This window comes from Pelobates fuscus, chromosome 2 (genome assembly GCF_036172605.1).
Source record: "Pelobates fuscus isolate aPelFus1 chromosome 2, aPelFus1.pri, whole genome shotgun sequence".
NCBI classification, from domain to species: domain Eukaryota; kingdom Metazoa; phylum Chordata; class Amphibia; order Anura; family Pelobatidae; genus Pelobates; species Pelobates fuscus.
In genome coordinates, this window is record NC_086318.1 from 16,874,674 (window position 1) to 16,897,810 (window position 23,137).

General features: G+C 45.3%; 13 non-coding genes across 13 annotated transcripts; all 13 read left to right on the forward strand.

Moving 5' to 3' along the window:
- The first annotated feature begins 225 nt into the window (after positions 1 to 225).
- On the forward strand, positions 226 to 298 carry TRNAV-AAC (transfer RNA valine (anticodon AAC)). Its single transcript has one exon. It is a non-coding gene; the product is annotated as a tRNA-Val (tRNA).
- A 1,423-nt stretch (positions 299 to 1,721) lies between these two features.
- On the forward strand, positions 1,722 to 1,794 carry TRNAV-AAC (transfer RNA valine (anticodon AAC)). The gene has a single exon. It is a non-coding gene; the product is annotated as a tRNA-Val (tRNA).
- Positions 1,795 to 11,279: 9,485 nt separating this feature from the next.
- TRNAV-AAC (transfer RNA valine (anticodon AAC)) lies at positions 11,280 to 11,352 on the forward strand. The gene has a single exon. It is a non-coding gene; the product is annotated as a tRNA-Val (tRNA).
- A 1,422-nt stretch (positions 11,353 to 12,774) lies between these two features.
- On the forward strand, positions 12,775 to 12,847 carry TRNAV-AAC (transfer RNA valine (anticodon AAC)). The gene has a single exon. It is a non-coding gene; the product is annotated as a tRNA-Val (tRNA).
- Positions 12,848 to 14,240: 1,393 nt separating this feature from the next.
- TRNAV-AAC (transfer RNA valine (anticodon AAC)) lies at positions 14,241 to 14,313 on the forward strand. The gene has a single exon. It is a non-coding gene; the product is annotated as a tRNA-Val (tRNA).
- Positions 14,314 to 15,369: 1,056 nt separating this feature from the next.
- TRNAV-CAC (transfer RNA valine (anticodon CAC)) lies at positions 15,370 to 15,442 on the forward strand. The gene has a single exon. It is a non-coding gene; the product is annotated as a tRNA-Val (tRNA).
- A 299-nt stretch (positions 15,443 to 15,741) lies between these two features.
- Positions 15,742 to 15,814, forward strand: TRNAV-AAC (transfer RNA valine (anticodon AAC)). Its single transcript has one exon. It is a non-coding gene; the product is annotated as a tRNA-Val (tRNA).
- A 1,420-nt stretch (positions 15,815 to 17,234) lies between these two features.
- TRNAV-AAC (transfer RNA valine (anticodon AAC)) lies at positions 17,235 to 17,307 on the forward strand. The gene has a single exon. It is a non-coding gene; the product is annotated as a tRNA-Val (tRNA).
- Positions 17,308 to 18,357: 1,050 nt separating this feature from the next.
- Positions 18,358 to 18,430, forward strand: TRNAA-CGC (transfer RNA alanine (anticodon CGC)). Its single transcript has one exon. It is a non-coding gene; the product is annotated as a tRNA-Ala (tRNA).
- Positions 18,431 to 18,729: 299 nt separating this feature from the next.
- On the forward strand, positions 18,730 to 18,802 carry TRNAV-AAC (transfer RNA valine (anticodon AAC)). The gene has a single exon. It is a non-coding gene; the product is annotated as a tRNA-Val (tRNA).
- A 1,395-nt stretch (positions 18,803 to 20,197) lies between these two features.
- Positions 20,198 to 20,270, forward strand: TRNAV-AAC (transfer RNA valine (anticodon AAC)). Its single transcript has one exon. It is a non-coding gene; the product is annotated as a tRNA-Val (tRNA).
- A 1,056-nt stretch (positions 20,271 to 21,326) lies between these two features.
- TRNAV-CAC (transfer RNA valine (anticodon CAC)) lies at positions 21,327 to 21,399 on the forward strand. Its single transcript has one exon. It is a non-coding gene; the product is annotated as a tRNA-Val (tRNA).
- A 299-nt stretch (positions 21,400 to 21,698) lies between these two features.
- TRNAV-AAC (transfer RNA valine (anticodon AAC)) lies at positions 21,699 to 21,771 on the forward strand. The gene has a single exon. It is a non-coding gene; the product is annotated as a tRNA-Val (tRNA).
- Positions 21,772 to 23,137: the final 1,366 nt, after the last annotated feature.

A 23,137-nucleotide genomic window follows, 5' to 3' on the forward strand; every position in this document is an offset into this window, starting at 1 on the left:
CAAAAATCACGTATACTCGGCAAGATGTAAGCGATCTGTTAGCTGAATAAAGTGGTTTCCAAAAATCTGAAGCTAATGTTGTCTGAGAAAAAGCTGAATTTCACTCATTAAATCAGCATGCGCCATGTGCAAGTACCGAATGCAAGACAGCATTTTCTGTCTTGCATTCAGTGCTTGCATATGGCGCATGCTACTCCGGTCTCAACAGGGATGTGCACAGCTGTAGTTTCTGTAGTGTAGTAGTTATCACGTTTGCCTAACACGCGAAAGGACCCCGGTTCGAAACCGGGCAGAAACATTGGTTTCGTTCTGTTTTGGATTCCTTTTTGTTAGAATGCGGCTTTTCGAAGTCTCTTTGCAAATTTCAAGTGCATCTGTTCTTTTTGTCATATTCCCTACAATGGGAGAAGGGTTTTGTGCAAAAATCACCGTCGACAAAAGCAAAACTCATGCTCGCTGTACTTTCAGAGATGGATTTTCTACTAAAAATGCAAGAAAATCATGTTTACTCACATGAGCGATCAGCTTGCTGAATAGAGTTGTGGCAAAAGTGACCTCGCCACTGGTTTTTGAAGAGGAATATTTGTCAACCTTTTGCTCTGTGACTAGGGCCCCTTTTAATTTGTTTTGGCTGAGAGACCCTATTTGTGGCCATTGGGACTTCAGACAATGGTTCTTCGAACTCCCGAACAGTCGACGTGGCCGCCATTCGACATTGGAACACGCGGTGGCGGCCATCTTGTTCGCATTGACTTAAACCACGAATAGACTTCAAGGGGACTTTGCCGCGAATGCCCTGGAGCTATTTTCGGCATGAAAACCTTGCGGTTCCAGGTCGGTCCTCCAGCGGCACTTAGCCGCCAATCTATGGAACTGTTTTGGGCATGAAATCCCGGGTTCGCCTGTGCAAAATTATGACTTTTATGAAATTTCTGAACCCCTGATCTGATCTGGGTGATTTTCGGATATGTCGCTCACCCAGATCAATGCTGTCAGGTGATGTAACATTTATGGGGATATGTTGTGTTTTGGGCCACTTATGGTACTTTAGAAAAATTTGCGTTTTTTATTTTTTTCTGCCTGGGGATAATTAAGTTAATGCATTAACTGCCTTAATTATATCACAGGCAGAGGGGAGGGATTGTTTAATGTATGTGTGTAGGTTTGGAAATGATTGACTGGACAGATCAAACTTTTGCCAAGAATACAATTTCACATCAACAGACTGTTGTCTTCTTCTATGTATGTTGAAGGAAATAGGCATTTGAATCTGGGGACTTTTTTAAATACGATGGGTATGCAGCAAACACATTCCCCCAATTTTCCTGCGCAAAGTCGGCATTGTGGCAGATTCTGTAGTGTAGTGGTTATCACGTTTGCCTCACACGCGAAAGGTCTCAGGTTCGAAACCTGGCAGAAACATTATTTAATTTTTGCTAAATCTGCTGACGTTAGAAGTCTTCTGAATTGGAAATGCACCTGCTTGACTATGAATCCAAAAATCACGTATACTCGGCAAGATGTAAGCGATCTGTTAGCTGAATAAAGTGGTTTCCAAAAATCTGAAGCTAATGTTGTCTGAGAAAAAGCTGAATTTCACTCATTAAATCAGCATGCGCCATGTGCAAGTACCGAATGCAAGACAGCATTTTCTGTCTTGCATTCAGTGCTTGCATATGGCGCATGCTACTCCGGTCTCAACAGGAATGTGCACAGCTGTAGTTTCTGTAGTGTAGTAGTTATCACGTTTGCCTAACACGCGAAAGGACCCCGGTTCGAAACCGGGCAGAAACATTGGTTTCGTTCTGTTTTGGATTCCTTTTTGTTAGAATGCGGCTTTTCGAAGTCTCTTTGCAAATTTCAAGTGCATCTGTTCTTTTTGTCATATTCCCTACAATGGGAGAAGGGTTTTGTGCAAAAATCACCGTCGACAAAAGCAAAACTCATGCTCGCTGTACTTTCAGAGATGGATTTTCTACTAAAAATGCAAGAAAATCATGTTTACTCACATGAGCGATCAGCTTGCTGAATAGAGTTGTGGCAAAAGTGACCTCGCCACTGGTTTTTGAAGAGGAATATTTGTCAACCTTTTGCTCTGTGACTAGGGCCCCTTTTAATTTGTTTTGGCTGAGAGACCCTATTTGTGGCCATTGGGACTTTAGACAATGGTTCTTCGAACTCCCGAACAGTCGACGTGGCCGCCATTCGACATTGGAACACGCGGTGGCGGCCATCTTGTTCGCATTGACTTACACCACGAATAGACTTCAAGGGGACTTTGCCGCGAATGCCCTGGAGCTATTTTTGGCATGAAAACCTTGCGGTTCCAGGTCGGTCCTCCAGCGGCACTTAGCCGCCAATCTATGGAAATGTTTTGGGCATGAAATCCCGGGTTCGCCTGGGCAAAATTATGACTTCTATGAAATTTCTGAACCCCTGATCTGATCTGGGTGATTTTCGGATATGTCGCTCACCCAGATCAGAGCTGTCAGGTGATGTAACATTTATGGGGATATGTTGTGTTTTGGGCCACTTATGGTACTTTAGAAAAATGTGCGTTTTTTATTTTTTTCTGCCTGGGGATAATTAAGTTAATGCATTAACTGCCTTAATTATATCACAGGCAGAGGGGAGGGATTGTTTACTGTATGTGTGTAGGTTTGGAAATGATTGACTGGACAGATCAAACTTTTGCCAAGAATACAATTTCACATCAACAGACTGTTTTCTTCTTCTATGTATGTTGAAGGTGTGACGAACCCTGCTGCATAGACCTGTATTGCTGGTTCGTCTGTTTTCATTGAATTCGTGGATTTCCTGTCCGTATGCTGTTGTTCGTACGTTTTCTAAAGTACCGATTGAAACTACCGAACATCGGCCACCCAGGAGAGGAGTGTGCGGCTCATTAACACCTTGACCACAAATTAGAACGTTGTGGGTTTTTTTTTTGTCAATCTTTCTTTTATTGAGGCAATAAAGGTACAATACAGAAGAAAAAGGAGTGTTAGAGGTTAAGCACATGACTTATACATCTGCAATGGTACATCAACTCCAGTGTACGACAGCCTCATTTTTTTTTTTTTTTATAAGTAAAACAGTAAGAGTAAATCAATAGCAAGGTTGGTAAGCTCCACAAACTCAGGTACATTATCCCAGACAGTGATAATAATCTCGGCTAAGCATTAATACGTTGTCTAAGCAAGTGTGACAACAGTGGATATGTTAAGTTTGCGAACTAAACAGTTAATGAAAAGCAAGATACAAGTCAAGTGTTATGAGTCACACGTGAGTAAGGCAGGCAATATACATTGATCTAAACATAAATATCACTGCATGCGAGATGCACAAAAACTGGTTAACTAGCGGTACACGTATGTTACATAAGGGGAGCAATTTAGGAGAAACAATTAGGCCTACATGACTGACTAAACACACTTAACAATTAATGCAAGTTAAGCAGGTGGCAGAGCGGTTAATGTAAACACACGGAAGTAAGACGTAGCCATTGATATATAACTCGCTGCACGTGTATGTGAAAATTCTAGACGCTATATACTAGGCACAGGTTCTTACACAGCTAGTGAAACTATGCAGGCAATCGTCAGTCTACATGCCCTGCCATTCAATAATGCTGGGTGTCATTTGAAAGTCTGCCATACGTTAAGAGAAAGTAAATGATAATAAAATAAAGAGCTTGTCCATTCGTCTACCGTTTGAGCAATAAGGATTCAACATTACGCTTCGTCTAGTCGCTTTATCTATATGCATGCTATAGCTAATTACAAAACCAACAGGTAACTTAGGAGTGAGGTTACAAACGGAAGTCCAGCAAAGGGAGGTCGTGTAGCTGAACAGGTTATGTCCCAACAGTCCTTAACCAGGGGTGGTGGTAGTGAGACAGTCTGTTAGCGGGGTTAGTTCAGCCTATCCCGCTGCTGGGTAGAGCTGTCGTGCGTGTCTGAGGGGTGGGAAAGACGGCCTCGGCAACTGGTAAATTCCACAGGGGTACGACTTGGTGCAGACTGGTGGCAGCTGTCTGCCAGCCCCAGGCCCCTGACTCGGTTGCTCGGAGAGGCCGGGTCGTCCCTTCTTCGGGCGCCATGTGGGGCTCGGATGTTCTGCCGCCGCCAGCGGCGGGTAAGCCTCCGGCGGTGTGGTCGGTGCCTTGGAGTCTGACTCCATGTGGTCTTCGGCCTGGGAAGGCATTGTGGGCGGCCCTCAGTACCGCGTCCCCGTCGTTGTGGGTAGAGCTCTGGACCGTGAGGCGCATCTTTGGGCCTGGTCAGGACTCCGCTGCTTGTGTGAGGTGGTTTTGTATGTGTTAGGTGCACACTCTGCCCGGTGGTAGCTTTGGGGGTGTGCAGCCGCACGTATCCCTGTGTCGTAGTGATGGCGGGTGAGTGCTGGTTCGAGTTGCGCTGGCTCGTATGAGACCGGTCCAATGAGTGCCCCACTAGAGTAGCTTGTGTGTTTATCCCAGTTTTGTGTGACTTTAGGTGGAAGCTTGCATGCGATAAACCTAGTGCTCCGTCCCTCTTTAAGGCTCGCCGGAACCTATATAGCCGAACAGCAGCTCTGGAGGCTCGAGGTATGCGCCTGTAGTGACTGCGCCTTGCCGCCGGTCGGATCCACGAGGCCACCAATGCTTCAGCCTTGTAGTACGGTATGCCTCTGCTGTGTAGCATGTCCCCAAGCTGTGTGCAGAGCCAGTCAAGGTGTTCTCGCGGAGGAGTGGATAGCTTGGGTTGGGCTACCCCCCGCTGGGGCCCACGTGGGGCGGCCATCTTAAGAGAGCCTTGAGATTCTGGTGCCTCTGCGTACCGTGGGGCTTGCTTGTCTGCTTTCTGCTTAGACATGGTGGTCCAGCAGGGACCGGGATATCCCCCACCGGTCCATAGGGGGGGGGGTAGGTTGCGGTGATGTCGCTTGTGGGCTCCGTCACCGAGGAGAGCGGCCGTCTCCCCCCGGCTCCAGCCCCAGTAGGCCGCAGCTGCATCCCCGCGCTCCCGGCATCGGCAGGCCTCGGGGTAGTATCCACCTGATCGGCGGTGCATCCCCGGCATGGGTGATGCACCTGTAAGGGTCGTTGTGCCATATCTTTGCCGTTTTTCTCCGCTTTTGCGGCCCGTCTAGCAGGAGCTTGTGGCAGATGCGTCCGCTCGGCTTGGCGTCCAGGCTCCCCCCCCCCCTAGAACGTTGTGGTTAACCGCAAACACCTCTCCATTCCATTTCGTACGGGTGGTCGTCGTTCGTATGCCGAACACGAGGCGGCGGCCATTTTGGACACGAGGCGAATCAGCGGTGTTCGGTGCAAAACCCATGGATCTAAAAACGGACTCTTTATCTACCGAACACCGCTGGAGACGGCCGTCTCCCCTTTTATTCCCTTGGAGGCATACGAACACTGTTCCATTCGGGAGTTTCTTTCATCCGTATGAACTTACCCAGATAGCCGTCCCATGGAGTCATTCGTATACCGAAGGACTTATGAGAGACTTTGACTCCATGGCGATTGGACTGTGTACATCGGACCTGAGCGCTATTCGGTAGGAATATGCCCTCAGATCCAGGCTATCTGGGGATACGTTGCACGAACACTATATATTCGGTACTTCTGATTTTATGTATTTTATTGCATTTTTTTGTGTTTGGTTTTAAAATGGCGATGGTTCCTATCCTCGGAGTTAATTAGGTTTCTCCCTAATTATCTCCAGGATAGGAAAAGATGTATTATGGGTAAAATGGGAAGGGCTTGTGTTATAGCCACTGTGATTGGCTACTGTTTAATATATTTTACAGTCTTCCACCAGGTCCCCTAGGGGAGTGTCTACCTGGTGGAGACCTGCATAAATACTGGGCAGGTAGCCCCCATTAAACACATTCTGCTTGACCTTCAAAACGGAGCTTTGTCTCGTTTGTGGAGGGATTGACTATTGGGACAGCGCTTTCATTTATTTCTAGCTGTGGAAGGATTTTGGATGGATTGCTGATCGGGAGTTACCGCATTCGTATGCTCCGTTCGGGAGTTTTATGATCGGTTATACTGGAATTGCATTTCTGGAGAAAGGGGATTATCGACTAAACGGCGGCTTCACTCTCCAGGCGGTGAGTGTCGTAACAATTGGTGGCAAGCGACGGGATGAATCCCACCGCCCTGAAGGCCAGCTACACACCCCGGATTGGAAATGCAATATGAGGAATTAAGGCGTGCTACCCTTAAAGACATTTTGGAGCGCAGAGGACGATCAGCGAGCAATCTCAAGAAAAGAGAGATTATTGCTATATTGGTAGAGATGGATACAGCACAGGGAAGGGAGATAGCTAATGTGCCTGGCCTGCTGGATTTAACACCCGAGGAGATAGCGTTTAACCGGGCAGTTCAGATAAGGCTGGCACACTTTGGCCCCAACCCTGCAGCGGATATTGTGGTGCAAGTACAAGCCGCAGTGGCAGCACAACAGGCGCTCCAGAGAAGCGGAGCTGCAGCAGCAGAGGTACCCCATAATAATAATGGGAAGAAAAAGGTACCATTTGCTGCTTTTAAAATTTTTATTGAGACTGAAGGAGAGATAGACGGGTTCCTGGCGGACTTTGAACGACAATGTGCTTTACACCAGGTGCCAGCAGAAGAATGGGTTCCTATCCTCTCTGGGAAATTATCCGGCCGGGCCAGTGAAGCTTTTCGGGCCATCCCAGAGGAGGAACTCACTAGCTACCGGGCAGTAAAAGATGCCCTTTTGACCCGGTACGCTGTTACCCCTGAGGCGTACCGGAGGCGATTCCGAGACAATAATAAACAGGCTGGTGATTCCTATGTGGAATGGGCATGCCGGGTACACCGCACGGCAGCCCACTGGATGACAGGGTGTCGAGCGGTAACTGGGGAAGAGGTGCTGCAAGTGTTCCTGCTAGAACACTGCTTTGACAAGTTACCTGCAGGAGTTCGAGAGTGGGTCAGGGACCGTAAACCCGCTACCTTCCATGAAGCTGCTCGTCTGGCTGACGAATACACTGATGCCCGTAAGCTCGATCAGACAGCAGCCAAGGTCCCTGCCCGAGTGGAATACAAACCGGCAGCACCTCCAACCACCAACCTATATCACCCCCCAGCACAACGTACCCCCGCTATGCCGCCAGCAACCAACCATGGGCAGTCAGCCCGATTCAACAAACGGGGTTACTCCAACCAGGTCCAGTGCTATGGATGCAAGCAGATGGGACATAAAAGACCAGAATGCCCTTTAAACCATGCCAACCAAGCACCGTCCTGGAGAAACCCAGCCGGCGGAGCCCAGCAGCCACCTCAGCCGTCTGCTCACTGCCTTGAGCAGGAGGAGTTTTGGGGTTTCCTTCACGAAGCAGACCCAGTCCAAGCAGCGCAGCAGGACAACCGTCAACACCACAGGCAGACCGTTAAGTTGAATGGGAAAGAGGTCACTGGTCTAAGAGACACCGGAGCTACTATGACCTTGCTCCAAAAGAACCTGGTTTCGGAACACCAACATACCGGGAATACTGTAGCAGTAAGGGTGGCAGGAGGCGCCGTGTTCCGTCTGCCTGTTGCCCGTGTTCATTTGGACTGGGGAGTGGGAGCTGGACATGTGAATGTGGGGGTTATGAAGGACTTGCCTGCCGATGTTTTGCTGGGAAATGATTTGGCCCCCCTGATTTCTGCCTATGCTACTATGGGACCTGGCGAAGCTAATCCAGTGACTACCCGTGCTCAGACCCGTGCTGCTGGAACCGGCCCACCTGCTGCTGAGACCCAGGTAAGAACCGATTCCCCGACTGACACCCCAGGGCAGACGTTAGCTAGTTGGGATTCCCCAGAGGAGTTCGGGAGGGAAACCCAGACAGACCCATCTCTCCAGAGGTATAGGGGCAGAGCAGACACGGGAGAAGAAGGAGCAGAGGGGGAGCGGTATGAGTGGGTGGGGGACAGGTTATATCGGATCCCTAAGCCGTCCCAGAAAAGTGTTGCCCCTCCGCCGAATCGACAGCTGGTAGTGAAACAAACAAGAAAAAATAGTGGTAAACCGCGCCCAAACAGTACAAGTAATAATAAAATCGTATACATACAAATAGTCCTATAATAAGGAATGTATGGAACCTTCAATAAAAAATACAAAATAGTAATGGTGCAGTATATCAGGCAAGTAAAAAGTGGTTAAAACTTTATAAAAGACTAACTCACACTTTGCAGAGCTACTCAGAGCTCTGCCGTATAGCGCCTAGACGGTACAATCCCCGTCTCGGGATGTCAAGTGCTGGTGCAGTGCGTGATCCAATCCTCAGTAGTATATGGAAGAAAATATAGAGATAGGATCCAATAGTACAGCATGTATTGCAAACAGTGTTGGTAAAAAAGGAAAAATATCCTACTTACAAATTTTGGAGCAAATATCTTGCTCTGGTATGTACAGCATACGGTGGTATAATCCCCACCAACGGATATAAATCAGGATGCAGGAAAATCAGGAACAGCAGATAAAATAGTAAAAACTATAGCTTTATTTAAAGTATAAAATATAACAAATATATATAAAATCAATAACTTAACGCGTTTCGCCCGGTCTGGGGCTTCTTCAGATACTTCTGAAGAAGCCCCAGACCGGGCGAAACGCGTTAAGTTATTGATTTTATATATATTTGTTATATTTTATACTTTAAATAAAGCTATAGTTTTTACTATTTTATCTGCTGTTCCTGATTTTCCTGCATCCTGATTTATATCCGTTGGTGGGGATTATACCACCGTATGCTGTACATACCAGAGCAAGATATTTGCTCCAAAATTTGTAAGTAGGATATTTTTCCTTTTTTACCAACACTGTTTGCAATACATGCTGTACTATTGGATCCTATCTCTATATTTTCTTCCATATACTACTGAGGATTGGATCACGCACTGCACCAGCACTTGACATCCCGAGACGGGGATTGTACCGTCTAGGCGCTATACGGCAGAGCTCTGAGTAGCTCTGCAAAGTGTGAGTTAGTCTTTTATAAAGTTTTAACCACTTTTTACTTGCCTGATATACTGCACCATTACTATTTTGTATTTTTTATTGAAGGTTCCATACATTCCTTATTATAGGACTATTTGTATGTATACGATTTTATTATTACTTGTACTGTTTGGGCGCGGTTTACCACTATTTTTTCTTGTTTGTTTCACTATTCTGAGTAGGCATTGGGAATTCCTGCTCGGTTCACTGCTGCCCCCTAAAAGTGTATTTAGACAGCTGGTAGTGCCCGCGAAATACCGGCGGGAGATTCTGCGGATAGGGCATGATGTTCCGCTAGCCGGACATCTAGGGTCCCGCCGCACAGGCCATAGGATTATGCAGAATTTTTTTTGGCCAGGAATTAACCAGGCTGTGCGGATATATTGTAGCACGTGTGACACTTGTCAACGGGTAGGGAAGCGGGGGGACCACCCAAAAGGTAGGCTTATGTCGATGCCTATTATTGGGGAGCCCTTTGCCCGCATAGCCGTTGATATTGTGGGTCCACTGGCCAGGGCTAGTCCATCTGGTAAGAAATACATTCTCACCGTGGTGGACTATGCCACTCGCTATCCAGAGGCAGTAGCGCTGTCTAATATAGAGGCAGAGACAGTTGCTGATGCCCTGGTTAGGATTTTTACCAGGGTCGGGTTCCCTCAAGAGATCCTCTCTGACCAGGGAACCCAATTTACCGCTGTGCTCACCCAGCAGCTGTGGAGGGTATGCGGCATTAAACCGATACTTAGTTCCCCATACCATCCACAGACTAACGGTCTCTGCGAGCGATTTAATGGCACCCTCAAACAGATGCTGAGGACCTTTTCTGACACTTGCCGAGACTGGGAGCGATTCCTGCCTCATCTGTTGTTTGCCTACAGAGAGGTGCCCCAGGAATCTACTGGGTTCTCCCCCTTTGAGCTGCTTTATGGGAGAAGGGTCCTCGGACCCCTAGATCTCATTAGAGGCCACTGGGAGGGGGAGACAGAGCAGGAAGGGACCCCCACCCTAAAAACGGACTCTTTATCTACCGAACACCGCTGGAGACGGCCGTCTCCCCTTTTATTCCCTTGGAGGCATACGAACACTGTTCCGTTCGGGAGTTTCTTTCATCCGTATGAACTTACCCAGATAGCCGTCCCATGGAGTCATTCGTATACCGAAGGACTTATGAGAGACTTTGACTCCATGGCGATTGGACTGTGTACATCGGACCTGAGCGCTATTCGGTAGGAATATGCCCTCAGATCCAGGCTATCTGGGGATACGTTGCACGAACACTATATATTCGGTACTTCTGATTTTATGTATTTTATTGCATTTTTTTGTGTTTGGTTTTAAAATGGCGATGGTTCCTATCCTCGGAGTTAATTAGGTTTCTCCCTAATTATCTCCAGGATAGGAAAAGATGTATTATGGGTAAAATGGGAAGGGCTTGTGTTATAGCCACTGTGATTGGCTACTGTTTAATATATTTTACAGTCTTCCACCAGGTCCCCTAGGGGAGTGTCTACCTGGTGGAGACCTGCATAAATACTGGGCAGGTAGCCCCCATTAAACACATTCTGCTTGACCTTCAAAACGGAGCTTTGTCTCGTTTGTGGAGGGATTGACTATTGGGACAGCGCTTTCGTTTATTTCTAGCTGTGGAAGGATTTCGGATGGATTGCTGATCGGGAGTTACCGCATTCGTATGCTCCGTTCGGGAGTTTTATGATCGGTTAAACTGGAATTGCATTTCTGGAGAAAGGGGATTATCGACTAAACGGCGGCTTCACTCTCCAGGCGGTGAGTGTCGTAACAGCAGGAAATAGGCATTTGAATCTGGGGACTTTTTAAATACGATGGGTATGCAGCAAACACATTCCCCCAATTTTCCTGCGCAAAGTCAGCATTGTGGCAGATTCTGTAGTGTAGTGGTTATCACGTTCGCCTCACACGCGAAAGGTCTCAGGTTTGAAACCTGGCAGAAACATTATTTAATTTTTGCTAAATCTGCTGACGTTAGAAGTCTTCTGAATTGGAAATGCACCTGCTTGACTATGAATCCAAAAATCACGTATACTCGGCAAGACGTAAGCGATCTGTTAGCTGAATAAAGTGGTTTCCAAAAACCTAAAGCTAATGTTGTCTGAGAAAAAGCTGAATTGCACTCATTAAATCAGCATGCGCCATGTGCAAGTACCGAATGCAAGACAGCATTTTCTGTCTTGCATTCAGTGCTTGCACATGGCGCAATCTACTCCGGTCTCAACAGGTATGTGCACAGCTGTAGTTTCTGTAGTGTAGTGGTTATCACGTTCGCCTAACACGCGAAAGGGCCCCGGTTCGAAACCGGGCAGAAACATTGCGTTAGTTCCGTTTTGGATTCCTTTTTGTTAGAATGCGGCTTTTCGAAGTCTCTTTGCAAATTTCAAGTGCATCTGTTCTTTTTGTCATATTCCCTACAATGGGAGAAGGGTTTTGTGCAAAAATCACCGTCGACAAAAGCAAAACTCATGCTCGCTGTACTTTCAGAGATGGATTTTCTACTAAAAATGCAAGAAAATCATGTTTACTCACATGAGCGATCAGCTTGCTGAATAGAGTTGTGGCGAAAGTGACCTCGCCACTGGTTTTTGGAGAGGAATATTTGCCAACCTTTTGCTCTGTGACTATGGCCCCTTTTAATTAGTTTTGGCTGAGATACCCTATTTGTGGCCATTGGGACTTTAGACAATGGTTCTTCGAACTCCCGAGCAGTCGACGTGGCCGCCATTCGACATTGGAACACGCGGTGGCGGCCATCTTGTTCGCATTGACTTAAACCACGAATAGACTTCAAGGGGACTTTGCCGCGAATGCCCTGGAGCTATTTTCGGCATGAAAACCTCGCGGTTCCCGGTCGGTCCTCCAGCGGCACTTAGCCGCCAATCTATGGAACTGTTTTGGGCATGAAATCCCGGGTTCGCCTGGGCAAAATTATGACTTCTATGAAATTTCTGAACCCCTGATCTGATCTGGGTGATTTTCGGATATGTCGCTCACCCAGATCAGAGCTGTCGGGTGATGTAACATTTATGGGGATATGTTGTGTTTTGGGCCACTTATGGTACTTTAGAAAAATGTGCGTTTTTTATTTTTTTCTGCTTGGGGATAATTAAGTTAATGCATTAACTGCCTTAATTATATCACAGGCAGAGGGGAGGGATTGTTTACTGTATGTGTGTAGGTTTGGAAATGATTGACTGGACAGATCAAACTTTTGCCAAGAATGCAATTTCACATCAACAGACTGTTTTCTTCTTCTATGTTTGTTGAAGGAAATAGGCATTTGAATCTGGGGACTTTTTAAATACGATGGGTATGCAGCAAACACATTCCCCCAATTTTCCTGCGCAAAGACGGTATTGCGGCAGTTTCTGTAGTGTAGTGGTTACCACGTTCGCCTCATATGCGAAAGGTCCCAGGTTCAAAACCTGGCAGAAACATTATTTAATTTTTGCTAAATCTGCTGACGTTAGAAGTCTTCTGAATTGGAAATGCACCTGCTTGACTATGAATCCAAAAATCACGTATACTCGGCAAGACGTAAGCGATCTGTTAGCTGAATAAAGTGGTTTCCAAAAACCTGAAGCTAATGTTGTCTGAGAAAAAGCTGAATTGCACTCATTAAATCAGCATGCGCCATGTGCAAGTACCGAATGCAAGACAGCATTTTCTGTCTTGCATTCAGTGCTTGCACATGGCGCATGCTACTCCGGTCTCAACAGGGCTGTGCACAGCTGTAGTTTCTGTAGTGTAGTGGTTTTCACGTTCGCCTAACACGCGAAAGGTCCCCGGCTCGAAACCGGGCAGAAACATTGCTTTCGTTCCGTTTTGGATTCCTTTTTGTTAGAATGCGGCTTTTCGAAGTCTCTTTGCAAATTTCAAGTGCATCTGTTCTTTTTGTCATATTCCCTACAATGGGAGAAGGGTTTTGTGCAAAAATCACCGTTGACAAAAGCAAAACTCATGCTCGCTGTACTTTCAGAGATGGATTTTCTACTAAAAATGCAAGAAAATCATGTTTACTCACATGAGCGATCAGCTTGCTGAATAGAGTTGTGGCGAAAGTGACCTCACCACTGGTTTTTGGAGAGGAATATTTGCCAACCTTTTGCTCTGTGACTATGGCCCCTTTTAATTTGTTTTGGCTGAGAGACCCTATTTGTGGCCATTGGGACTTTAGACAATGGTTCTTCGAACTCCCGAACAGTTGACGTGGCCGCCATTCGACATTGGAACACGCGGTGGCGGCCATCTTGTTCGCATTGACTTAAACCACGAATAGACTTCAAGGGGACTTTGCCGCGAATGCCCTGCAGCTATTTTCGGCATGAAAACCTCGCGGTTCCCGGTCGGTCCTCCAGCGGCACTTAGCCGCCAATCTATGGAACTGTTTTGGGCATGAAATCCCAGGTTCGCCTGGGCAAAATTATGACTTCTATGAACTTTCTGAACCCCTGATCTGATCTGGGTGATTTTCGGATATGTCGCTCACCCAGATCAGAGCTGTCGGGTGATGTAACATTTATGGGGATATGTTGTGTTTTAGGCCACTTATGGTACTTTAGAAAAATTTGCGGGTTTTTTTTTTCTGCCTGGGGATAATTAAGTTAATGCATTAACTGCCTTAATTATATCACAGGCAGAGGGGAGGGATTGTTTACTGTATGTGTGTAGGTTTGGAAATGATTGACTGGACAGATCAAACTTTTGCCAAGAATACAATTTCACATCAACAGACTGTTTTCTTCTTCTATGTATGTTGAAGGAAATAGGCATTTGAATCTGGGGACTTTTTAAATACGATGGGTATGCAGCAAACACATTCCCCCAATTTTCCTGCGCAAAGTCAGTATTGTGGTAGTTTCTGTAATGTAGTGTTTATCATGTTCGAAACCTGGCAGAAACATTATTTAATTTTTGCTAAATCTGCTGACGTTAGAAGTCTTCTGAATTTTAAATGCACCTGCTTGACTATGAATCCAAAAATCACGTATACTCGGCAAGACGTAAGCGATCTGTTAGCTGAATAAAGTGGTTTCCAAAAACCTGAAGCTAATGTTGTCTGAGAAAAAGCTGAATTGCACTCATTAAATCAGCATGCGCCATGTGCAAGTACCGAATGCAAGACAGCATTTTCTGTCTTGCATTCAGTGCTTGCACATGGCGCATGCTACTCCGGTCTCGACAGGATTGTGCACCGCTGTAGTTTCTGTAGTGTAGTGGTTATCACGTTCGCCTAACACGCGAAAGGTCCCCGGATCGAAACCGGGCAGAAACATTGCTTTCGTTCCGTTTTGGATTCCTTTTTGTTAGAATGCGGCTTTTCGAAGTCTCTTTGCAAATTTCAAGTGCATCTGTTCTTTTTGTCATATTCCCTACAATGAGAGAAGGGTTTTGTGCAAAAATCACCGTCGACAAAAGCAAAACTCATGCTCGCTGTACTTTCAGAGATGGATTTTCTACTAAAAATGCAAGAAAATCATGTTTACTCACATGAGCGATCAGCTTGCTGAATAGAGTTGTGGCGAAAGTGACCTCGCCACTGGTTTTTGGAGAGGAATATTTGCCAACCTTTTGCTCTGTGACTATGGCCCCTTTTAATTTGTTTTGGCTGAGAGACCCTATTTGTGGCCATTGGGACTTTAGACAATGGTTCTTCGAACTCCCGAACAGTCGACGTGGCCGCCATTCGACATTGGAACACGCGGTGGCGGCCATCTTGTTCGCATTGACTTAAACCACAAATAGACTTCAAGGGGACTTTGCCGTGAATGCCCTGGAGCTATTTTCGGCATGAAAACCTCGCTGTTCCAGGTCGGTCCTCCAGCGGCACTTAGCCGCCAATCTATGGAACTGTTTTGGGCATGAAATCCCGGGTTCGCCTGGGCAAAATTATGACTTCTATGAAATTTCTGAACCCCTGATCTGATCCGGGTGACTTTCGGATATGTCGCTCACCCAGATCAGAGCTGTCGGGTGATGTAACATTTATGGGGATATGTTGTGTTTTGGGCCACTTATGGTACTTTAGAAAAATGTGTGTTTTTAATTTTTTTCTGCCTGGGGGTAATTAAGTTAATGCATTAACTGCCTTAATTATATCACAGGCAGAGGGGAGGGATTGTTTACTATTGTTTACTGTATGTGTGTAGATTTGGAAATGATTGACTGGACAGATCAAACTTTTGCCAAGAATACAATTTCACATCAACAGACTGTTTTCCTCTTCTATGTAGGTTGAAGGAAATAGGCATTTGAATCTGGGGACTTTTTACATACGATGGGTATGCAGCACATTCCCCCAATTTTCCTGCGCAAAGTCAGCATTGTGGCAGTTTCTGTAGTGTAGTGGTTATCACGTTCGCCTCACACGCGAAAGGTCCCAGGTTCGAAACCTGGCAGAAACATTATTTAATTTTTGCTAAATCTGCTGACGTTAGAAGTCTTCTGAATTGGAAATGCACCTGCTTGACTATGAATCCAAAAATCACGTATACTCGGCAAGACGTAAGCGATCTGTTAGCTGAATAAAGTGGTTTCCAAAAACCTGAAGCTAATGTTGTCTGAGAAAAAGCTGAATTGCACTCATTAAATCAGCATGCGCCGTGTGCAAGTACCGAATGCAAGACAGCATTTTCTGTCTTGCATTCAGTGCTTGCACATGGCACATGCTACTCCGGTCTCAACAGGGACTTGCACAGCTGTAGTTTCTGTAGTGTAGTGGTTATCACGTTCGCCTAACGCGCGAAAGGTCCCCGGTTTGAAACCGGGCAGAAACATTGCTTTCGTTCCGTTTTGGATTCCTTTTTGTTAGAATGCGGCTTTTCAAAGTCTCTTTGCAAATTTCAAGTGCATCTGTTCTTTTTGTCATATTCCCTACAATGGGAGAAGGGGTTTGTGCAAAAATCACCGTCGACAAAAGCAAAACTCATGCTCGCTGTACTTTCAGAGATGGATTTTCTACTAAAAATGCAAGAAAATCATGTTTACTCACATGAGCGATCAGCTTGCTGAATAGAGTTGTGGCGAAAGTGACCTCGCCACTGCTTTTTTGAGAGGAATATTTGCCAACCTTTTGCTCTGTGACTATGGCCCGTTTTAATTTGTTTTGGCTGAGAGACCCTATTTGTGGCCATTGGGACTTTAGACAATGGTTCTTCGAACTCCCGAACAGTCGACGTGGCCGCCATTCGACATTGGAACACGCGGTGGCGGGCATCTTGTTCGCATTGACTTAAACCACGAATAGACTTCAAGGGGACTTTGCCGCGAATGCCCTGGAGCTATTTTCGGCATGAAAACCTCGCGGTTCCAGGTCGGTCCTCCAGCGGCACTTAGCCGCCAATCTATGGAACTGTTTTGGGCATGAAATCCCGGGTTCGCCTGGGCAAAATTATGACTTCTATGAAATTTCTGAACCCCTGATCTGATCTGGGTGATTTTCGGATATGTCGCTCACCCAGATCAGAGCTGTCGGGTGTTGTAACATTTATGGGGATATGTTGTGTTTTGGGCCAATTATGGTACTTTAGAAAAATGTGCGTTTTTTTTTTTTTCTGCCTGGGATAATTAAGTTAATGCATTAACTGCCTTAATTATATCACAGGCAGAGGGGAGGGATTGTTTACTGTATGTGTGTAGGTTTGGAAATGATTGACTGGACAGATCAAACTTTTGCCAAGAATACAATTTCACATCAACAGACTGTTTTCTTCTTCTATGTATGTTGAAGGAAATAGGCATTTGAATCTGGGGACTTTTTAAATACGATGGGTATGCAGCAAACACATTCCCCCAATTTCCCTGCGCAAAGTCAGCATTGTGGCAGTTTCTGTAGTGTAGTGGTTATCACGTTTGCCCTGCACGCGTAAGGTCCCAGGTTCGAAACCTGGCAGAAACATTATTTAATTTTTGCTAAATCTGCCGACGTTAGAAGTCTTCTGAATTGGAAATGCACCTGCTTGACTATGAATCCAAAAATTACGTATACTCGGCAAGACGTAAGCGATCTGTTAGCTGAATAAAGTGGTTTCCAAAAACCTGAAGCTAATGTTGTCTGAGAAAAAGCTGAATTGCACTCATTAAATCAGCATGCGCCATGTGCAAGTACCGAATGCAAGACAGCATTTTCTGTCTTGCATTCAGTGCTTGCACATGGCACATGCTACTCCGGTCTCAACAGGGACGTGCACAGCTGTAGTTTCTGTAGTGTAGTGGTTATCACGTTCGCTTAACACGCGAAAGGTCCCCGGTTCGAAACCGGGCAGAAACATTGCTTTCGTTCCGTTTTGGATTCCTTTTTGTTAGAATGCGGCTTTTCGAAGTCTCTTTGCAAATTTCAAGTGCATCTGTTCTTTTTGTCATATTCCCTACAATGGGAGAAGGGTTTTGTGCAAAAATCACCGTCAACAAAAGCAAAACTCATGCTCGCTGTACTTTCAGAGATGGATTTTCTACTAAAAATGCAAGAAAATCATGTTTACTCACATGAGCGATCAGCTTGCTGAATAGAGTTGTGGCGAAAGTGACCTCGCCACTGGTTTTTGGAGAGGAATATTTGCCAACCTTTTGCTCTGTGACTATGGCCCCTTTTAATTTGTTTTGGCTGAGAGACCCTATTTGTGGCCATTGGGACTTTAGACAATGGTTCTTCGAACTCCCGAACAGTCGACGTGGCCGCCATTCGACATTGGAACACGCGGTGGCGGCCATCTTGTTCGCATTGACTTAAACCACGAATAGACTTCAAGGGGACTTTGCAGCGAATGCCCTGGAGCTATTTTCGGCATGAAAACCTTGCGGTTCCAGGTCGGTCCTCCAGCGGCACTTAGCCGCCAATCTATGGAACTGTTTTGGGCATGAAATCCCGGGTTCGCCTGGGCAAAATTATGACTTCTATGAAATTTCTGAACCCCTGATCTGATCTGGGTGATTTTCGGATATGTCGCTCACCCAGATCAGAGCTGTCGGGTGTTGTAACATTTATGGGGATATGTTGTGTTTTGGGCCAATTATGGTACTTTAGAAAAATGTGCGTTTTTTATTTTTTTCTGCCTGGGGATAATTAAGTTAATGCATTAACTGCCTTAATTATATCACAGGCAGAGGGGAGGGATTGTTTACTGTATGTGTGTAGGTTTGGAAATGATTGACTGGACAGATCAAACTTTTGCCAAGAATACAATTTCACATCAACAGACTGTTTTCTTCTTCTATGTATGTTGAAGGAAATAGGCATTTGAATCTGGGGACTTTTTAAATACGATGGGTATGCAGCAAACACATTCCCCCAATTTCCCTGCGCAAAGTCAGCATTGTGGCAGTTTCTGTAGTGTAGTGGTTATCACGTTTGCCTCGCACGCGAAAGGTCCCAGGTTCGAAACCTGGCAGAAACATTATTTAATTTTTGCTAAATCTGCCGACGTTAGAAGTCTTCTGAATTGGAAATGCACCTGCTTGACTATGAATCCAAAAATCACGTATACTCGGCAAGACGTAAGCGATCTGTTAGCTGAATAAAGTGGTTTCCAAAAACCTGAAGCTAATGTTGTCTGAGAAAAAGCTGAATTGCACTCATTAAATCAGCATGCGCCATGTGCAAGTACCGAATGCAAGACAGCATTTTCTGTCTTGCATTCAGTGCTTGCACATGGCGCATGCTACTCCGGTCTCAACAGGGACGTGCACAGCTGTAGTTTCTGTAGTGTAGTGGTTATCACGTTCGCTTAACACGCGAAAGGTCCCCGGTTCGAAACCGGGCAGAAACATTGCTTTCGTTCCGTTTTGGATTCCTTTTTGTTAGAATGCGGCTTTTCGAAGTCTCTTTGCAAATTTCAAGTGCATCTGTTCTTTTTGTCATATTCCCTACAATGGGAGAAGGGTTTTGTGCAAAAATCACCGTCAACAAAAGCAAAACTCATGCTCGCTGTACTTTCAGAGATGGATTTTCTACTAAAAATGCAAGAAAATCATGTTTACTCACATGAGCGATCAGCTTGCTGAATAGAGTTGTGGCGAAAGTGACCTCGCCACTGGTTTTTGGAGAGGAATATTTGCCAACCTTTTGCTCTGTGACTATGGCCCTTTTTAATTTGTTTTGGCTGAGAGACCCTATTTGTGGCCATTGGGACTTTAGAGAATGGTTCTTCGAACTCCCGAACAGTCGACGTGGCCGCCATTCGACATTGGAACAGGCGGTGGCGGCCATCTTGTTCGCATTGACTTAAACCACGAATAGACTTCAAGGGGACTTTGCCGCGAATGCCCTGGAGCTATTTTCGGCATGAAAACCTCGCGGTTCCAGGTCGGTCCTCCAGCGGCACTTAGCCGCCAATCTATGGAACTGTTTTGGGCATGAAATCCCGGGTTCGCCTGGGCAAAATTATGACTTCTATGAAATTTCTGAACCCCTGATCTGATCCGGGTGATTTTCGGATATGTCGCTCACCCAGATCAGAGCTGTCGGATGATGTAACATTTATGGGGATATGTTGTGTTTTGGGCCACTTATGGTACTTTAGAAAAATGTGCGGTTTTTATTTTTTTCTGCCTGGGGATAATTAAGTTAATGCATTAACTGCCTTAATTATATCACAGGCAGAGGGGAGGGATTGTTTACTGTATGTGTGTAGGTTTGGAAATGATTGACTGGACAGATCAAACTTTTGCCAAGAATACAATTTCACATCAACAGACTGTTTTCTTCTTCTATGTATGTTGAAGGAAATAGGCATTTGAATCTGGGGACTTTTTAAATACGATGGGTATGCAGCAAACACATTCCCCCAATTTTCCTGCGCAAAGTCAGTATTGTGGTAGTTTCTGTAATGTAGTGTTTATCATGTTCGAAACCTGGCAGAAACATTATTTAATTTTTGCTAAATCTGCTGACGTTAGAAGTCTTCTGAATTTTAAATGCACCTGCTTGACTATGAATCCAAAAATCACGTATACTCGGCAAGACGTAAGCGATCTGTTAGCTGAATAAAGTGGTTTCCAAAAACCTGAAGCTAATGTTGTCTGAGAAAAAGCTGAATTGCACTCATTAAATCAGCATGCGCCATGTGCAAGTACCGAATGCAAGACAGCATTTTCTGTCTTGCATTCAGTGCTTGCACATGGCGCATGCTACTCCGGTCTCGACAGGATTGTGCACCGCTGTAGTTTCTGTAGTGTAGTGGTTATCACGTTCGCCTAACACGCGAAAGGTCCCCGGATCGAAACCGGGCAGAAACATTGCTTTCGTTCCGTTTTGGATTCCTTTTTGTTAGAATGCGGCTTTTCGAAGTCTCTTTGCAAATTTCAAGTGCATCTGTTCTTTTTGTCATATTCCCTACAATGAGAGAAGGGTTTTGTGCAAAAATCACCGTCGACAAAAGCAAAACTCATGCTCGCTGTACTTTCAGAGATGGATTTTCTACTAAAAATGCAAGAAAATCATGTTTACTCACATGAGCGATCAGCTTGCTGAATAGAGTTGTGGCGAAAGTGACCTCGCCACTGGTTTTTGGAGAGGAATATTTGCCAACCTTTTGCTCTGTGACTATGGCCCCTTTTAATTTGTTTTGGCTGAGAGACCCTATTTGTGGCCATTGGGACTTTAGACAATGGTTCTTCGAACTCCCGAACAGTCGACGTGGCCGCCATTCGACATTGGAACACGCGGTGGCGGCCATCTTGTTCGCATTGACTTAAACCACAAATAGACTTCAAGGGGACTTTGCCGTGAATGCCCTGGAGCTATTTTCGGCATGAAAACCTCGCTGTTCCAGGTCGGTCCTCCAGCGGCACTTAGCCGCCAATCTATGGAACTGTTTTGGGCATGAAATCCCGGGTTCGCCTGGGCAAAATTATGACTTCTATGAAATTTCTGAACCCCTGATCTGATCCGGGTGATTTTCGGATATGTCGCTCACCCAGATCAGAGCTGTCGGATGATGTAACATTTATGGGGATATGTTGTGTTTTGGGCCACTTATGGTACTTTAGAAAAATGTGTGTTTTTAATTTTTTACTGCCTGGGGGTAATTAAGTTAATGCATTAACTGCCTTAATTATATCACAGGCAGAGGGGAGGGATTGTTTACTATTGTTTACTGTATGTGTGTAGATTTGGAAATGATTGACTGGACAGATCAAACTTTTGCCAAGAATACAATTTCACATCAACAGACTGTTTTCCTCTTCTATGTAGGTTGAAGGAAATAGGCATTTGAATCTGGGGACTTTTTACATACGATGGGTATGCAGCACATTCCCCCAATTTTCCTGCGCAAAGTCAGCATTGTGGCAGTTTCTGTAGTGTAGTGGTTATCACGTTCGCCTCACACGCGAAAGGTCCCAGGTTCGAAACCTGGCAGAAACATTATTTAATTTTTGCTAAATCTGCTGACGTTAGAAGTCTTCTGAATTGGAAATGCACCTGCTTGACTATGAATCCAAAAATCACGTATACTCGGCAAGACGTAAGCGATCTGTTAGCTGAATAAAGTGGTTTCCAAAAACCTGAAGCTAATGTTGTCTGAGAAAAAGCTGAATTGCACTCATTAAATCAGCATGCGCCGTGTGCAAGTACCGAATGCAAGACAGCATTTTCTGTCTTGCATTCAGTGCTTGCACATGGCACATGCTACTCCGGTCTCAACAGGGACTTGCACAGCTGTAGTTTCTGTAGTGTAGTGGTTATCACGTTCGCCTAACGCGCGAAAGGTCCCCGGTTTGAAACCGGGCAGAAACATTGCTTTCGTTCCGTTTTGGATTCCTTTTTGTTAGAATGCGGCTTTTCAAAGTCTCTTTGCAAATTTCAAGTGCATCTGTTCTTTTTGTCATATTCCCTACAATGGGAGAAGGGGTTTGTGCAAAAATCACCGTCGACAAAAGCAAAACTCATGCTCGCTGTACTTTCAGAGATGGATTTTCTACTAAAAATGCAAGAAAATCATGTTTACTCACATGAGCGATCAGCTTGCTGAATAGAGTTGTGGCGAAAGTGACCTCGCCACTGCTTTTTTGAGAGGAATATTTGCCAACCTTTTGCTCTGTGACTATGGCCCGTTTTAATTTGTTTTGGCTGAGAGACCCTATTTGTGGCCATTGGGACTTTAGACAATGGTTCTTCGAACTCCCGAACAGTCGACGTGGCCGCCATTCGACATTGGAACACGCGGTGGCGGGCATCTTGTTCGCATTGACTTAAACCACGAATAGACTTCAAGGGGACTTTGCCGCGAATGCCCTGGAGCTATTTTCGGCATGAAAACCTCGCGGTTCCAGGTCGGTCCTCCAGCGGCACTTAGCCGCCAATCTATGGAACTGTTTTGGGCATGAAATCCCGGGTTCGCCTGGGCAAAATTATGACTTCTATGAAATTTCTGAACCCCTGATCTGATCTGGGTGATTTTCGGATATGTCGCTCACCCAGAACAGAGCTGTCGGGTGTTGTAACATTTATGGGGATATGTTGTGTTTTGGGCCAATTATGGTACTTTAGAAAAATGTGCGTTTTTTTTTTTTTCTGCCTGGGATAATTAAGTTAATGCATTAACTGCCTTAATTATATCACAGGCAGAGGGGAGGGATTGTTTACTGTATGTGTGTAGGTTTGGAAATGATTGACTGGACAGATCAAACTTTTGCCAAGAATACAATTTCACATCAACAGACTGTTTTCTTCTTCTATGTATGTTGAAGGAAATAGGCATTTGAATCTGGGGACTTTTTAAATACGATGGGTATGCAGCAAACACATTCCCCCAATTTCCCTGCGCAAAGTCAGCATTGTGGCAGTTTCTGTAGTGTAGTGGTTATCACGTTTGCCCTGCACGCGTAAGGTCCCAGGTTCGAAACCTGGCAGAAACATTATTTAATTTTTGCTAAATCTGCCGACGTTAGAAGTCTTCTGAATTGGAAATGCACCTGCTTGACTATGAATCCAAAAATTACGTATACTCGGCAAGACGTAAGCGATCTGTTAGTTGAATAAAGTGGTTTCCAAAAACCTGAAGCTAATGTTGTCTGAGAAAAAGCTGAATTGCACTCATTAAATCAGCATGCGCCATGTGCAAGTACCGAATGCAAGACAGCATTTTCTGTCTTGCATTCAG